This window comes from Balaenoptera borealis, assembly GCF_965194805.1.
Source record: "Balaenoptera borealis genome assembly, chromosome: 7".
NCBI lineage: Eukaryota > Metazoa > Chordata > Mammalia > Artiodactyla > Balaenopteridae > Balaenoptera > Balaenoptera borealis.
Window position 1 is genome coordinate 28,798,777 of NC_138864.1, and position 14,725 is coordinate 28,813,501.

Here is a 14,725-nt window from a genome sequence, read left to right on the forward strand (position 1 = left end):
ATAATTTGATTATCATTTTCTTGGAGAAAAATATGAGACATATAAGATTTGGTGACATAAAATTTCAGTTAATAGCTTTCTCTATTATTTGGCTCTAATTCTGGGAGAGAAATATCCCACAGCCATCAAGGAGTCTGCCTGTTTTTTGTGAACAGGGGTGTTTTAAAAAATGACACCTCACACTATTTTCATGTAGGGAATGGGACTGGCAGAGGATATGGGCATCAGTGACAAGGAACTTTTCCTTTGAAATTGGGGAATATCTGAATTTTTATAAAATTATTGGCAATGTATTCCTTACTGTTTTTGTTTTTTAAAATATACAAGTAGAAAAAAAATTAAAATACCTTGTCTAGAATAGAAAGATACATTTTCAGAGAAAGCAATTTTAAATTCTGTACCATTAGAAAAAAAAAACTTCTTATTTTTTCTAAAATAATATTGACCTTCATCTACGGCCTCATTTATTTAGCCTTATTTTTGGTATGAACTTGATACTAGAGGGGTTTTTAAAATAATATATTTGACATACATTTTTCTGAGTATATTTGATTATACACTCAGTGCTTTCAAGGAGCTCTGATTTTGCATTTATTTTTGTGAGAAGAAGCTGTATGAAAGCAGTTTCTGCATCTATTTTAAAACAGCTATTGAAGGTGTCCGTAGGGATTAAGAACATGAGTCCAGAGGTCGGGTTTGAATCCTAGAACCATCCCTGATCATCTGAGTGTCTTTGGCAACTTATTTATTAAAATTACAGTTATAAATTAGTACCCCATCTTCATAGGGAGGTTGTGAGGATGAACAAATGTAAAGTACTTCAAACAGTGCCTGGCAGATAACAGGCACTCACTAAGTGTCGGGTGAGGTACTTACTGTTGGTTGCTGTTCTTGCCTCTGCCACCCTTACTGGCCGGTGATCCTTTTGAATTGATTGCCCAGCAATCCATTTCCCCTTTTTTAAGATAACACTGATCTCCTGTTGAGGAATTGCCACTCCCCTGCTTTGTGTGGCTTGTGGGGATTGTAAATTCAGAGCCTCCTTTACCACTAGGGAAGCCAGTGAGGTCGCTGGAGCCTCCTTACATCAGATCCTTCCTCACCCTGCTCCATACAGCAGTTGTATGGGCTTGTGTGTCACCTAAGGTGGTGGTCAGCCAACCACCCCTCACGGGACTTGATCCCGAGCACCTTACCGATACGAAGCCATTTTTTAAAATATCTGATATACCTTTTGCTTTTCTAGGTGTGGCTCTTTATCTCTGCCTCCCTGAGGGTGATAGGTTTACTCTCTCCCCCTTCTCTTTCCTCCTGCCCTCTGGCCTGAGGGTAAGGGTGAGGAGGAGCGAAGACTAAGATTCCCATTTAAAGTGTTTCATTTTCTCCTGAAAACTTCTGTCTCTGGGTGTAATGATCTGTAGTCTTATTAGATTATTAAATTTCACTCTCAATTTCAGCTCAGTATTTCCTCTCCCCTCAGAATAATTTGCTTAACCATATTTATCTTGACCTGACAAGGGCTACTAGCTACTGGCACAGTGGGAAGGGGTGGAGGTTGATAACGGTGGCAAGAAAAGGAAAGCAGTTCCAGATCTCAAGTGACTTCCACAAGTAAATACTTGTTATAGAAGCAAGGGCAATGGAAAAATTGGACTAATTCATTAGCGTGATAGTGCCTGGGAGAAACTGTCAAATTCTTTCTACTATTGAGACGCGAGTCACCTTGTTATGGTACTGGACACAGGGACAGCAAGAAAGTGGGACTTACTGAAATGCTATTGCCTGGGAGAGGCTGTCAGATTGTTCCAGCTGTTGAGACTCTTAAAAAGCTTGCTTCCTCTTGGGTCCAAGCTTGGGATTTCAACCATCCCTTTGATTCTGGGAGCTCCCTCATATCTTTTCAGTGAGTTTCCTCAAGTTACCCAGAGGTGGTTTCTGCTGTTTGAAACTGAAGACTAACTGAATCAACGCTGTACAGTGTCACTTATGAGATAAACTCCTGAAAATTAGTGCTAGGGGAAAATTTGTTTTCCTGGCATTCTGTTATGCTTCCCATGAGATAATTTATTCTATTCCTCTTTTTGCTTAGTCGCTAGAAAATTTAGGGCCAGAAATAGTTCGTGACTACAGTAGCTATCTTTAAGCTAGGATTTGGGGGAAAAATAATAATGCCTTTTTTTCCTATTAGTACTTCTTTACCTTATTTTGAAGTTTTTTACCTTATTTTATTTTTTAACAAAGATTTGCCTTGCATTCCAGGTTGCTCCCTTTATGCTTAAATGGATTAATAAATAAAAAACAGAACTTAAAAAAAAATAAATCAAATCAAAAATAGAGATGGTATATTTTTATTTCATGCTATCAAACCATTGCCCCGTTTTCATCTACTCTGCTGCTCTCATATACATAGCACCAAAGAATCAACTGTGAAGACATAAACTTTTATTCAATGTAACAAATTAGTCTTTATGTTTACTTTATCAGATTTCTTTTAAACCTGATATTTGCATATATGTATAAGTATGGAACTTTAGTGTCAGTAAGCCAGATTATCATGAAAATTTGCAAGATTCGTTTTTCCTCTGATATTTAATGTCACTGGACCCTTTTCTTTATATTTAAACTCTTCAGTGACACTCACTAATGATTAATGACCCACTGGCTCGTGCTGCCTTATAACATGAAAGTCACCGAAATACCTTTTCCCCAGAGAGCAATTATTCTATGGAACAATATCGCCTACCTGGTGCATTGAAGTCCCAAAGGCTGGCTGTTAAACTTGCAGTTGTAATTTGTGAAAAAGTCCAGAAAGCCAAGTTTTGAAAGGCTGGGGATTTTATGCACAGTTGTTTCATTTTGCTAGAGCAACTTGTTTCTTTTTTGCCTTTTCTTGCAAAGATTTTGAATAAGTGGCAAGAATGGCAAAGACTTGATTTAGAGGTTTTTCTATTTAAGTCCAAGGATAGCTACCTGGGAGCTATGTATCTTCTAGTTTTTTGGTTTGTGACACTATACTGCTGACATGAAAAAATGCAGAAATTCAACCCATGTGTACGTGTTCAGATGCTCATCCATTCTGATATCTCAATAGAGTAAGACAATTAGAATGAGGATGCAGCTCAGACATCAGAGTTACATTTTGAAATAGTGAAGAATGTCAATGTGTAATTCTGCATGTAAATCTCTGGTCCATGAAGTAGAGGATGCATCTTACTCCGATACTTCCCTTGTCACCAGAATATTCAGAATATTTGGCTCAAGATAAGTATATAAATAAAGCCAAAATTATTAGACTTGTAAAATCTAAAGAAGTCACTAACTTCCTTGAGATATTTGATACTGATGGATACCTTGCCCGCTTTTCCTATCTGCTTATAAAAAATAACAATGCATGTTTAGTGAATTAGTCAATTAGCAAAATATTACTTTTATGTGACTTCAACTGTTTTGGTGCTATGAAAAGTGCAATTAATATTAGTTCTACACAATAGGTATTTATATTCTCTTTGGTAAAATAAATACACCATATCCGTTAGAGGACAGTGAAGGACCAGAGCATATGATACTGATGAGAATCATGTGAATTCAGAAAATGGAGACATCATTACAAACTTCCTTAATCATAGAAGATGGAGGACAATGGTTTTGAGGTGGGCCTCCAAGTGTGGTTACAGTTTGAATAAAAGAAGAGAGGTAAGAAGGAAGGAAGAGAAAATCATTCAAGACAAAGTTTTGAAGCAGAAATAAGGATACTTTGTGTAGGAGGATGGAGGGATAATGGCTTCCCCTGAGCTGAGAGTAAAGGTTAAGACTGTCCTAAAAAATTCACTTAGATTAGAAAGACTCAAAATCCCAGAAGAAGTGTTTGGACTAGCTAGTGGCTGTGAATATTGACGGGCCACTGATCTGAGGCCAAGGTGGCAGATGATGGAGTATAGGCAAGGGAGTCATCCTGAAGCCTCTTTCGGTAATTTAAGCCTGAGGTGATGAAAGCCCTGAGCAGTGAGGTAGCTGTGGGAATCCAGCAGGGGAGGCAAAGATGAAGGGATGATAACTCTTGGGGACAGATGGTAATTAGATGATGAAGGAGCAGGATGAATAAAAGATGACTCCAAAATTTCTAGTCTCATTCAGATGACTAGAAGAATAATAGTATCTGTGAGAGATATGATGCAGTTAGGACTTGATAAATTAATTGTAGTGGCAGACAGTTCAGTGGTAATGCCCTGCCAGTAGTTGGAAACGTGACTCAGGAGAACTGCTGAAAGATCGGATATATATCTCCTGAGATATAAATGTTTAAATATCTCTTGAGATATAAGTGTTTCTATGACACTATGACACTTGGATGCATGCCATAGAAATTAGTAAACAGGAAACTGGGAAACCTAAACTAATTTCAATTTTGATATAAGTAAAAACAAATTGCCATATTAAGAAATCTCATTTATTCAAACTTAATATCTATTGACCCTGGATAAGTGCCTCAGCCACTTTGCGCATCATTCTCCTTATCTGTAAGCTGCGGATAATAACCTTGGCCTTTCCCAGCTCAAAAGAAAGTATCCAAATTTTTATCCTAATTACGCTTTATATTTATTTTTTAAAATCCCCAGTTAGTCAATTAGCCAATAGGTAAAAATCTTTTTTTTTTGTATTTGTATTTGTATTTTGTTCTTATCTCTTAGTGATATAAAGATACATACATAAGATATAAACTATATACGGCAGTTTCTGACTACTCTGCACGTCTGTGCTGGTTACTTCCTGATAGCTACCTCAACTAGCCAGCTAAGGGGCTTTACACTCTGGGTTATCGTAAAGTATACCACTTCCCTTACCCAACTGATGGGGAACAGGATCCAGCTGCTGTCTAACAAGTCCACTGCCACCCCCCACAGCTGCCTAACACCGTTTGCCTCTGCTTCTCGCATTGTAGAGGCCCATGGGGAGCAGTGGGCCATGGCTGCCCTGACAGCTGAGTGAGGAGAGGAGAGGTCTGAACAGAGTGCCCTGTGCCCCAGGCGCCACCAGGGAGTTAGCAACCGGAGCATTCCACCGTTCTCCTGCTGCAACAGACGGGAAGCAGAAAGGAAGGAGGAGAAGGAAGAAGCAAAGAGTAAGGTTGAGAAGGAGAATAAATCGCGGGAAAAGGAGAAAACAAAGTTAAGTCCTTCTCAATCATCAGCGAGTGTTCTAGAGCCCCTCTTTATCACGTTAACACTTCACTGCTATTTCTCAGCCTCTAACCCCTGATACTTGAATTCTTCTGTGTCTCCTCTACCCACTACCTGGAGTCCTTGCTTTCCAGAATCTTTAGGTCCAGAGTATTGAAAACAGTGCCGCTAGTCTAGAGTTGAGGTGAGTCTTGTTTATCATCATCTATCAACATCTAGCAGGACATAAAAGGGATGGAAAGGTAAGAAATGAGAGTGTTTTCTGCCTTTGCACTGTTGTGCCATCACAATAGTGATCTTCTTGACCTCAAAATTCACTATTATAAAAAGAAATTGATGTCACTGAAAAGGTAAAGATTTTATTGTCCTTTTCCTCTCCTTTCACTATACATAATACATTTTCAAAGATTTCTTAGCATTTACGCCTTGAGAATTCTAATTTCCATTGTTCTGTTCATAATGTGTTTATCATATTTTTTAACCTCTAGGTGAGATCCAGTCATTGGTATTTTCTGATTTCTTGATTTCTTGAATGAAATATTTTAGAATTTCCCTACAATTTCGTATGAAAGAAAGCACTGAACAAAATTAAAAAAAAAAATTCTTATCCCAACTTTGCCTCAGGAGCCTTGGGCACATCACATTGATTTCAGTCTTTTTAAGTGGATGTCATCACTGAAATTCAGTTCCCTCAGTGTAAACTTGAGATGATAATATTTATCTCACTGGGGTCTTGTGACCTTTACATTAGGTAATGTAATTAGAGCATTTGGTAAATATTAGTATTTGGTGATAGCTTTAAGTACTATCTTTTATTAGTCTTTAATGAGAATCACAAATGTTTTGCAATATGGGATGACGTCAGTAATAGTTTGCATAATGAAATTAAGAAACCAACTCATATTGTGAATTAAACATTTTTGAATTCAGAAACTATTGATTTTATAAAGATTTAAACATCTTTTTCAAATAGAGAAAAAGGTTGCATTTTAAGGCAAAGGAAAGTTGGATAAAAATAATGTTAACAGATGTCTAGAACTTCAAACAAGTAGATAGACACCCCTACCCCTGTGTTCTTGGAAGATAAGGCAGTCCTGATCCACTGACAGTTTGCCACTGGCAGAATTTTCCTTTCCCAGTTGCCATCTGCTCGGTATTTAAGTAGCATTTTAGTCCCATCATCAAGGCAGTGTCAGGAAAACAGGTATGTAGAGAATCATCCAGGTGCCTACTTTCACAGGTAAAACAGAAAACAAGCATTGAAGATGGTCTTAATCTATTGCAAATAAACTTGTAAATATATTTTTAATTTAGCTTTAGTTTTTATTGATTATTAGAATCATGAAGATTAAAATAGAAATTTTAATTATAACAAAAATAATCCAATAGTTTTAAGGATTTACAACTTGCATATTATAAACACATCTCTTTTCTTTCACTATATATTAATGCATTTAGGCACTAAGTTCATTTTATGCATAGCGAAATTATAAAATCCATTTGTATTCAACTAAAATTTAAGTAAATATTTTAATAATGGGGCAATATAATATATGTATATTTTCCATTTTAAGAAATTTTCCTCAGTTTTGCTAAACCTCTGAACTTCCTACAGGCATTTCCGTATTTAATCAGTGAAATGTACAATTGTATGTTTACTCATCTGAAAATTAGTGATATTTTTCTCTATTCATTCACATTCTGAGGGAAACAATCATGTTTCGTGTTGTGATTCCTATCATAAATACTGTACAAATCGTTCACAAACATTCTGCTATATTCTCTGGCACCAGCAGCCTTCAATGGAAAAGGTTAAGTTTCCTCTATTCCAGAGTTTGGCACATAGAATTCTTTTTATAAAATATTTTTTTAATTTCAGAGGCTTGGTCTTTACCACATTTAGAGATAACATCAAAAGTATCTAAACACTGGAGTAAGGCTGAGTTAGTCAAAAATCAGCTTGGCTTCCAGGGCAAGTCATTTCATTTCCCTTTGCCTTTTCTGTGAAATAGGGGCTAATCAGGCCTTTCTTTCTAGGCTCTTAGGAGCAATCAATGAAGCAACCCACTGAAGACAATGCAAGACCTAGTAAAACTGTTAAGCACCCCCATCATGCTTGGCACTGGCCTGGGAGCAGGAGGTTAAGGGCATGACCGTGTGTACATGCAGCACACACACACACACACACACACACACACACACACACACACACACACGCCCCACTCTTTCCTTCTTAGGGCTGAAAGATGCAATGGCACTGTTCTGAAAAGCCTCTATTTATTGTCTTCTAATGAAACCACAGTTTATAAATACAAGCGGGGTGTGTACTCACACAAAATGCAATACAGTTAAGTTCATACTCTCTTTGGACCTCGGGTGTGTTTCTCTGCCAGTCACAACTTTAACTGCAGACGCTCAAGAGAGTGCGGCAGGGACAAGGTTTACTCTCTACCCTGGACTGCACAGCTGCAAAGGGGCATCCTTTCAGCCTCCTATCAGCTGGTTTATAACAATCTCCACTCGGGTCTCACTTAGAAGAGCGCAGATCCAAGGGAAAGTCATTCTGTTTGGGACACTTCCGAAAGCATTAAACTGAACGTTAGAGAAAGTTTTAAAGGGAAAAGAAATCTTAGAAGCACAGCTTGAATGCATCTTTGCTATGCTGCTTTGGGATTATTGGCAGCCTGCCGGGAAACACCTTACATGCTCATAAGAGAGGCCTTCTTAGACTTTTTAAAAATAGTTTCATCTATAACTGGAATAAGACAATATGGGACTGACACTTTGATCCCTTCAGAGATAAGCACCGAGTGGGGGAAGCTGAGCTTAGTATGTGGTCACACCAGAAATACCAAAGTTAATTTAGGGAACTTAGTGAGAGTTTGTGACAAAAATATATTTATAGTGGTATAATCTTTACATTTTGGTACTTTCTGGCATTGGTTTTGCCATGCTGAAAAGAGTCTGGTTTTAACGAAACACCAGAGCAATGGTCCTTTACAGATGAAAAGAGAAGCAAGTGATACTGTCTTCAGAAGAAACCTTAGTCTCTCAGGGATTCAGGAATGAAGATATACTACAAGACTTGCTTACAGTGGTCAGTGCAAGGCTCTGAACTTACCCCACCAATCTATATGGTCATGTGGTCCACCAGAGCCTGGCGCTGACAACACAGGGATTGCTTGCTGAGGCAGCAAGATTATTTTTAAGCATTATTTAATGGTCTTGAGTCCGTTGTTGAAAAAAAAAGCAAGCAAATGAGAGAAAATTCCTCTTTTCTTTGCTAAGTAAGGCAATACATATGTGGAGGCTCTGACCAGATCACCAAGACCTGATGCAGCACAGCTAAGCCTCTGGAATAAAGTTCCACTTCTCAGCTGACTGCTCTGGCACCACACAAAGGCTACTCTAGGGAGAAAGAGAAGGCAGCAAATTCTGTAATATCCATCCAAGAGTCTTAATTTCTGAAAGTCCTGTACCATACTTGGTGAAGAAAATCAGTCACTGAATGAATACATCAGCCCAGTAGTCCCTACTATTCAGTGACCCCTAACAACACTAACTGAAAGCACAACGTGTACGTAAGCACAGGACATACGGAGTCACTATGGCCAGCACTGTGGGTCTTTGAGAAGAAGGCCGCTAGGGTGAGACTGGACTCTGCCACCTATGTGACTTTCTAAGAGGCTTCACAATTGGACAGCTCCCTAAGGGAGTTATCTGATCTTCATAACTGAGAAGTGTAGAAAGTTTATTTAGTCATCACACCAGAAGTGGTGTAAAGCAAATGTATTAATCTGGTTCACAGTAAACTCTGGATAAGCCAGAATGACAATTATCTATTTACAGCAAGAAATACAGTTATATTGGAAATTGAAAACCTTGCCCATGTGACCATTTTCTGTATCTGGGAGACTGGCATGGGGATCCAAACCAAAACTTGAAGATATAAGCACAATATCAGCACAGAGAGAATTACATAGGCAGCATATCTTGGTCATAAGCCCAGAAGCTTGCTAAAAATATAGATTATCTAGCCATACTCTGGAGATTATGAGTGGGGCATGGGAATTGTACTTTAAAAGCAACTCAGACAATTCTTTGGCACCACTGTGCATGTTGAGTGATGTAGAGATCATCCAGTATGCACTGGAATCAGTCTAGGACAATCAAATGAGTTGACCTCCACATCAAACATATAACAGCCTCCTGGCTAAACAGTTCATGCCCTTATCTCCTGTCTCTTGGATGTAGGTAAATGAGCACTGCCCGTGTGAAGTTCCTTCTCAAAATGCCTATGGCTGAATAACTGCTTTTTTAACCAACACCTTCTTTGTTTACATACATTGCTATGGTCATTTGATTTTGTTATCAACTGGGATCTATTCTGTTTCCCCAAAGGCAGATTTCTCAGATAATAGTTATATTCATGGAACACTGATTTATTATTTACAAGATCTAATGCAAAGTAGTTTATAAACATTTTCTCATTTAATTTTCACAACTGCCTTGATAACTTACTCCTATTTTAGAGATAAAGAAAATTAATTTCAGCAAATTTAAGTTATTTACCCAAAGTAAAACCAGTAAAAAAATATGGTGAAGCTGGAAATCAAATATATTTTGGGTTAACTTAAATTCCAATGCCATAACCACTAGGCATATTGCCTTGTGCATTGGTTTTTATAGTTCAACTCACAAAGCATATTGTTAATTCCAAGCACTTGTTGTCCTGTTATCTTTCTCTTCATGTATTACCGCTCATAGACTTGATACCTGATTGTCTAACAATGTATTTGCCTGGTCCAGACAAAGGATTCTGGAATTTTATGTATTTATTTATTTTGTCCATTTCTTCATTCTATTCATAGGCTCAATGAGAAAATATTTCAGTTTTATCAACAAGTGCACATTAATTTTAATAGAATATTGGAAAATGTCTAATATCAGGGGAAAACTTTTAAATGATTGGTTTTAGAATGGAGATTAAATAATACATGATAATTTTTGTTAGGAGAATATATACACATATGATGGAATAGGAAATGGCTAATAAATATTGAAGAAAATATGTTCTTAATTCACCATAGGGTTCTTTAAAAGCATATAAATTTCTTAATTTTGAAATTCTGGAGGTCAGGATACCTCCCTCCTCATTTTTGTTCCTTCCCTTCTTCACCCACGGTAGCAAGATAAGATTAGGGCAGGGGATATCTTTGGTAAAAGAGACAGACAGCACCAGCCCAGGCAAAGTTTATTTGACTTTTGTGATGCTTCAACGGGAAATATATGAAATATTTAAAATCTCTTCTAGCAATGAAAAGTAAGCCACTCCTACATCGCTTCAGGGAGCATAACCTAGAGTCTCCATTATTGGAAGGACATTTCTCCTAAGTCATGAGCTAGGGGACTTGACAGAGAATTGCAAAATGTTGAGAAAATAGTGAGGAGAAGAGAGAAGACAGTAGGAGACTATGGTCACAAGATTTCAGAACACTGGAAAAATCCTAATTGGGCTAAAAATTAACTCAATAGGGAAAGGAAATAAATGTTTGGCACCATTGGACAGCCTCTAGACTTTAGTAGCATTCTGTGTCATCTAAAATGACTGTTCTCTTTCAAGGAGAGGACTATACCTAAATGTCCTGCTGGATGATGAAGATACAATGAAGAAATTAGCTTATTCACATTTTCTTCTAACAATTTGTCCAGCAATTAATGTCCCTAAACCTCAAATTCTGCCAAGTCCTCACCTTTACTTTTGCAAAAAGCATGAATGTAATTGGCAAATGTTCATTCATCTCCTGCCTAATTTCACACTTGATTCTTCTTCCCAATTTGATTTGAAAATTGTTCAACTTTTATTCACTCAACAAACTTTTATTGAATAACTACTATCATCTAGACACATTCACATAGTGATCAATCTGCCTGTGGATTAAAGCTTTACCAGTTTTTGTGGGTTTTTTTAGTTCATAACAAATAAGTTCCCAGGCTGTTTAATATTTCTATACTTTCACTCAGGGTCTCTCTTCTTGCTGTCATGTCTTACTACATTGGTACAAAAATTAAACATCTTCTTTATATTTTAAAATTCAGGCCGAAGTTTACCTAATCTCTTAAGCCTTCCTTGACCCTTCCCATCCCTCTAGAATACTGGACACCAATTCCTTTGTGCTCTGATTAAGCCCTTCTCTATTTCTATAATACCTAGGTTATATATCTTTAAAATATTCATAACAGACATCATATTTTATCTTCCTAGTTACTTTTTGGAAAATTATTTCTCTTCATTTTGGTCCCTATGGTTCGGGTTGAACTGACTCCACCTTCCTGCTCATAGGATAGATACACAAGCTAATCATAATACAAAATGCCTCTGGCCACAATGAATAACTGAGGAAGAACAAATGACCCAAGTGGTAAAAGCCAGATTCCACTTTAAAATTGACATTGACACTTGAAAAGAAAGGGTCTCTTTTCTGAGATTGAAGTTCCTAAGCGTCATGTAAATTTGCAGGTCATATTTGCCCCCATTTATTGGAAGCACGCCTGAGAGTGAAGTTATCAAAAAGTAAAGAACAATCAAGAAGTCAAGAGGAAGAGAATGAACAGTAAAATATTATTTTAGTGCCAGGATTTAGTGCTGAAGCCATTTGTACCCCTTGGATATTCCAACTGTTCTTGCTAATGGACATTACTCTCAGCTAGTTTGGGTGGAGTTTTCATCATTTGCAACCAGAAGAGTCTGCATTATTACATCATGTCTGTGTCTGTCACTACAACTGCAATATAGAAGTTGCCTGTTCTATTCTATGACAGGACTTGGAACAAAGTGAATACTCTTGTTTACTGATTAAAGAAGAAATGAATGGATGAATGGAAATAAATAAATAAATGAAGTATAGCCTACAAATATGAGAAAAATATATATATATTTCGTGCTGTAGACCCAGGACATCAACAATTTGGTGCCCTTCTCTCAAGTAAAAAAAAAGAATTTCCCAAGTAAAAATTAATTATTTTCAAACTATTGTACTGCATGGTGCTGGGTCATAGTGGTTTGTGATTCCGAAAAATATCCTTAAGGTGGCTTACTCAGGTTGGATGGATTTAGTAAATATCTCAGGATAATTAAGCCCTTTATTTACTTCTTAACACCAAATGATATCCTCCAGGTCCTAAAGTTATTTTAAATGGCACATGAGATAGTGTCTCTGTCAGTTCCCTTCGGATTGAATTTCATGGTTTAATCAGACACACCATTAACAATCTTCCCCTGGACAGGAACAGAGCTAATATAGTGTGATGAGAGAGTGTTGGCCAGTGGCTCAACTAGCTCTGCAAGTCTGCACATGTGGATTCTATTTTCAAACCTATGATTGATTTACTTTCTGACCATGGCAAACCACTCCATTCTCCCATATGATGCTTATCAACAAATGGTGTCTGCTCAACTCATTTATTGAGAAAATATAACCGCATTTTAAAAATTGGAAATTATTTCCCATGAACAATTTTTGGTTTTTTACCACACTGCTTTTCTGCATGTGTGATTTACTACCTGATCAAAATAAAGTTACTTTGGGACAGGGATTTAACATTTTAGAAATTCATTATTTTCTCTTTATAAAGATACTGACCTCTTTAGATAATTTGATATTTCTCTTATCTCAATTCATATGTCATTTATAATCTCTACTGTAAAAAATCCATTTTGAGGATGCATTGGTTTTAAATGTTCTCCAGTTGGTTCCCTACAGATTGTAAACTACTTAGACAGGGAGGAAAAGGGATTGAACAAATATTTGATTTGACTTACTGACTTTTGAACTTGATGCAATAATCATCAGTTTCACATATTCATATGCAGTGATGTGTGTGTGTGTGTGTGTGTGTATGTGCGTGTATAATCTCCAAATGCAAACCACTAGAAGGAAGGAGTACTCACTTGGGATTCACTTTTCTTTTCTTGTTATACAAATTTGATCTGGTTTGTGATGGGAAGAAATGGCATGGGCTGTGAGAAGTAATTACAGCTCCTAAACTACTGCTGTACCTTAAAGTCAAGAGTTAGGACAGATGACTTTAACGGATATTTTAGGAGTGATTTTGTGTTGGACAACAGGAGAAATTATATAACACACTGTCATATATAAACTTTCTTTAAATTTTAAAAAATCTGTTTGTATATGTATTTATGGTCAGAGTTATGCTGATGTACTTGTCTCCATGTTATGGAACACACTAAATAAGATCAGCATTGTCTGTTCCATCAAGGATGGAAAAAGAAAAGTTACCTGGGAAATTAAGACTGACACCAGAAAGAGTATTAACTTCCATGGCGATTTGTTTCCATGGTTAATGGTTTGTTCAGTGTATTTCTCTTTTCTAGGAACACTTCGGTGTTGTTATTTTTGGTTTTTTGTTTTTTGAGTTATTTATGTACTTTGGTTTTTATTGTAGAAAATCTTCCATTTCTTCTAAGTTTCTGCATTTATTCACATGTACTTTTGCAAAATAGGGCACTAAAAGTTATTTACCTCTGTGTCTGTGCCTTTCGGGTTTTTTATGATTGTGTAGCTAAGTTGTTTTTTATTTCATTTCTTTGTTCAAAATTATTTTATCTAAAATATTTTGTTCTTTATTTTTATTTTTTTCTATTCATCAATTTATTACTGCTTTTAACTGTCTTTGTATCCTTCATTCTTCTTCCCTTAGGTCTATTTTGTGCTCTATCTCTATCTTGTTCTATTAAATGCTTAATTTAATCTTTTACATTATTATATATCTAATTAAGTAGCATTAATGTCTAAGCCTCTAAATTTTTCTTCTCAGCCTAAATTTAGCTCTATCTTATATATTTTGTGCATGTGGAGGTTTCATTTTGGATATTTTCTACCTACTCTGAATATTAAATATATTTACAAACATTCATATATTCCCATACGTATTTTGGAATGTGTTGTCCAAAATATACTATTTTTTGGAAATGCTATAAAATAACTTGAGAACTTTTACCCTAATGCCATGATATTTATTCACACATATATTTGGATCAACCTTATTAATAACTATATACATTTATAACTTTTTGTTTGTCTACCTGATTTTGGGGGGAATGTAAGATTTCTTGACTTACTCTCTTATTCCTATTGTTTCTATAGATTTATTTTTGAAAATCTGCCATTCTTGTTTAATATATAGTTGACCCTTGAACAATGTGGGGGTTAGGAGCACTGACCCCCTGCACAGAAAATCTGTGTATAACTTAGTAGGCTCTCTGTGTCCATGGTCCCTTATCTGAGGATTCAACCAACTGCAGATCACATAGTACTATAGTGTTTACTACTGAAAAAAAATCTGTGAAAAAGTGGATCTGTGCAGTTGAAATCTGTGTTGTCAAGGGTCAACTGTATTTGACTATTTACTATTTACTACATAATGAGTCATTCTCTAGTTCAGGAACATTAGGAACGTCTCCTAGAAGTTTAGTGTTAATTCTGTACCCAGTCTAAACCACCTTTTCTCTAACTACTTTTCTGTGT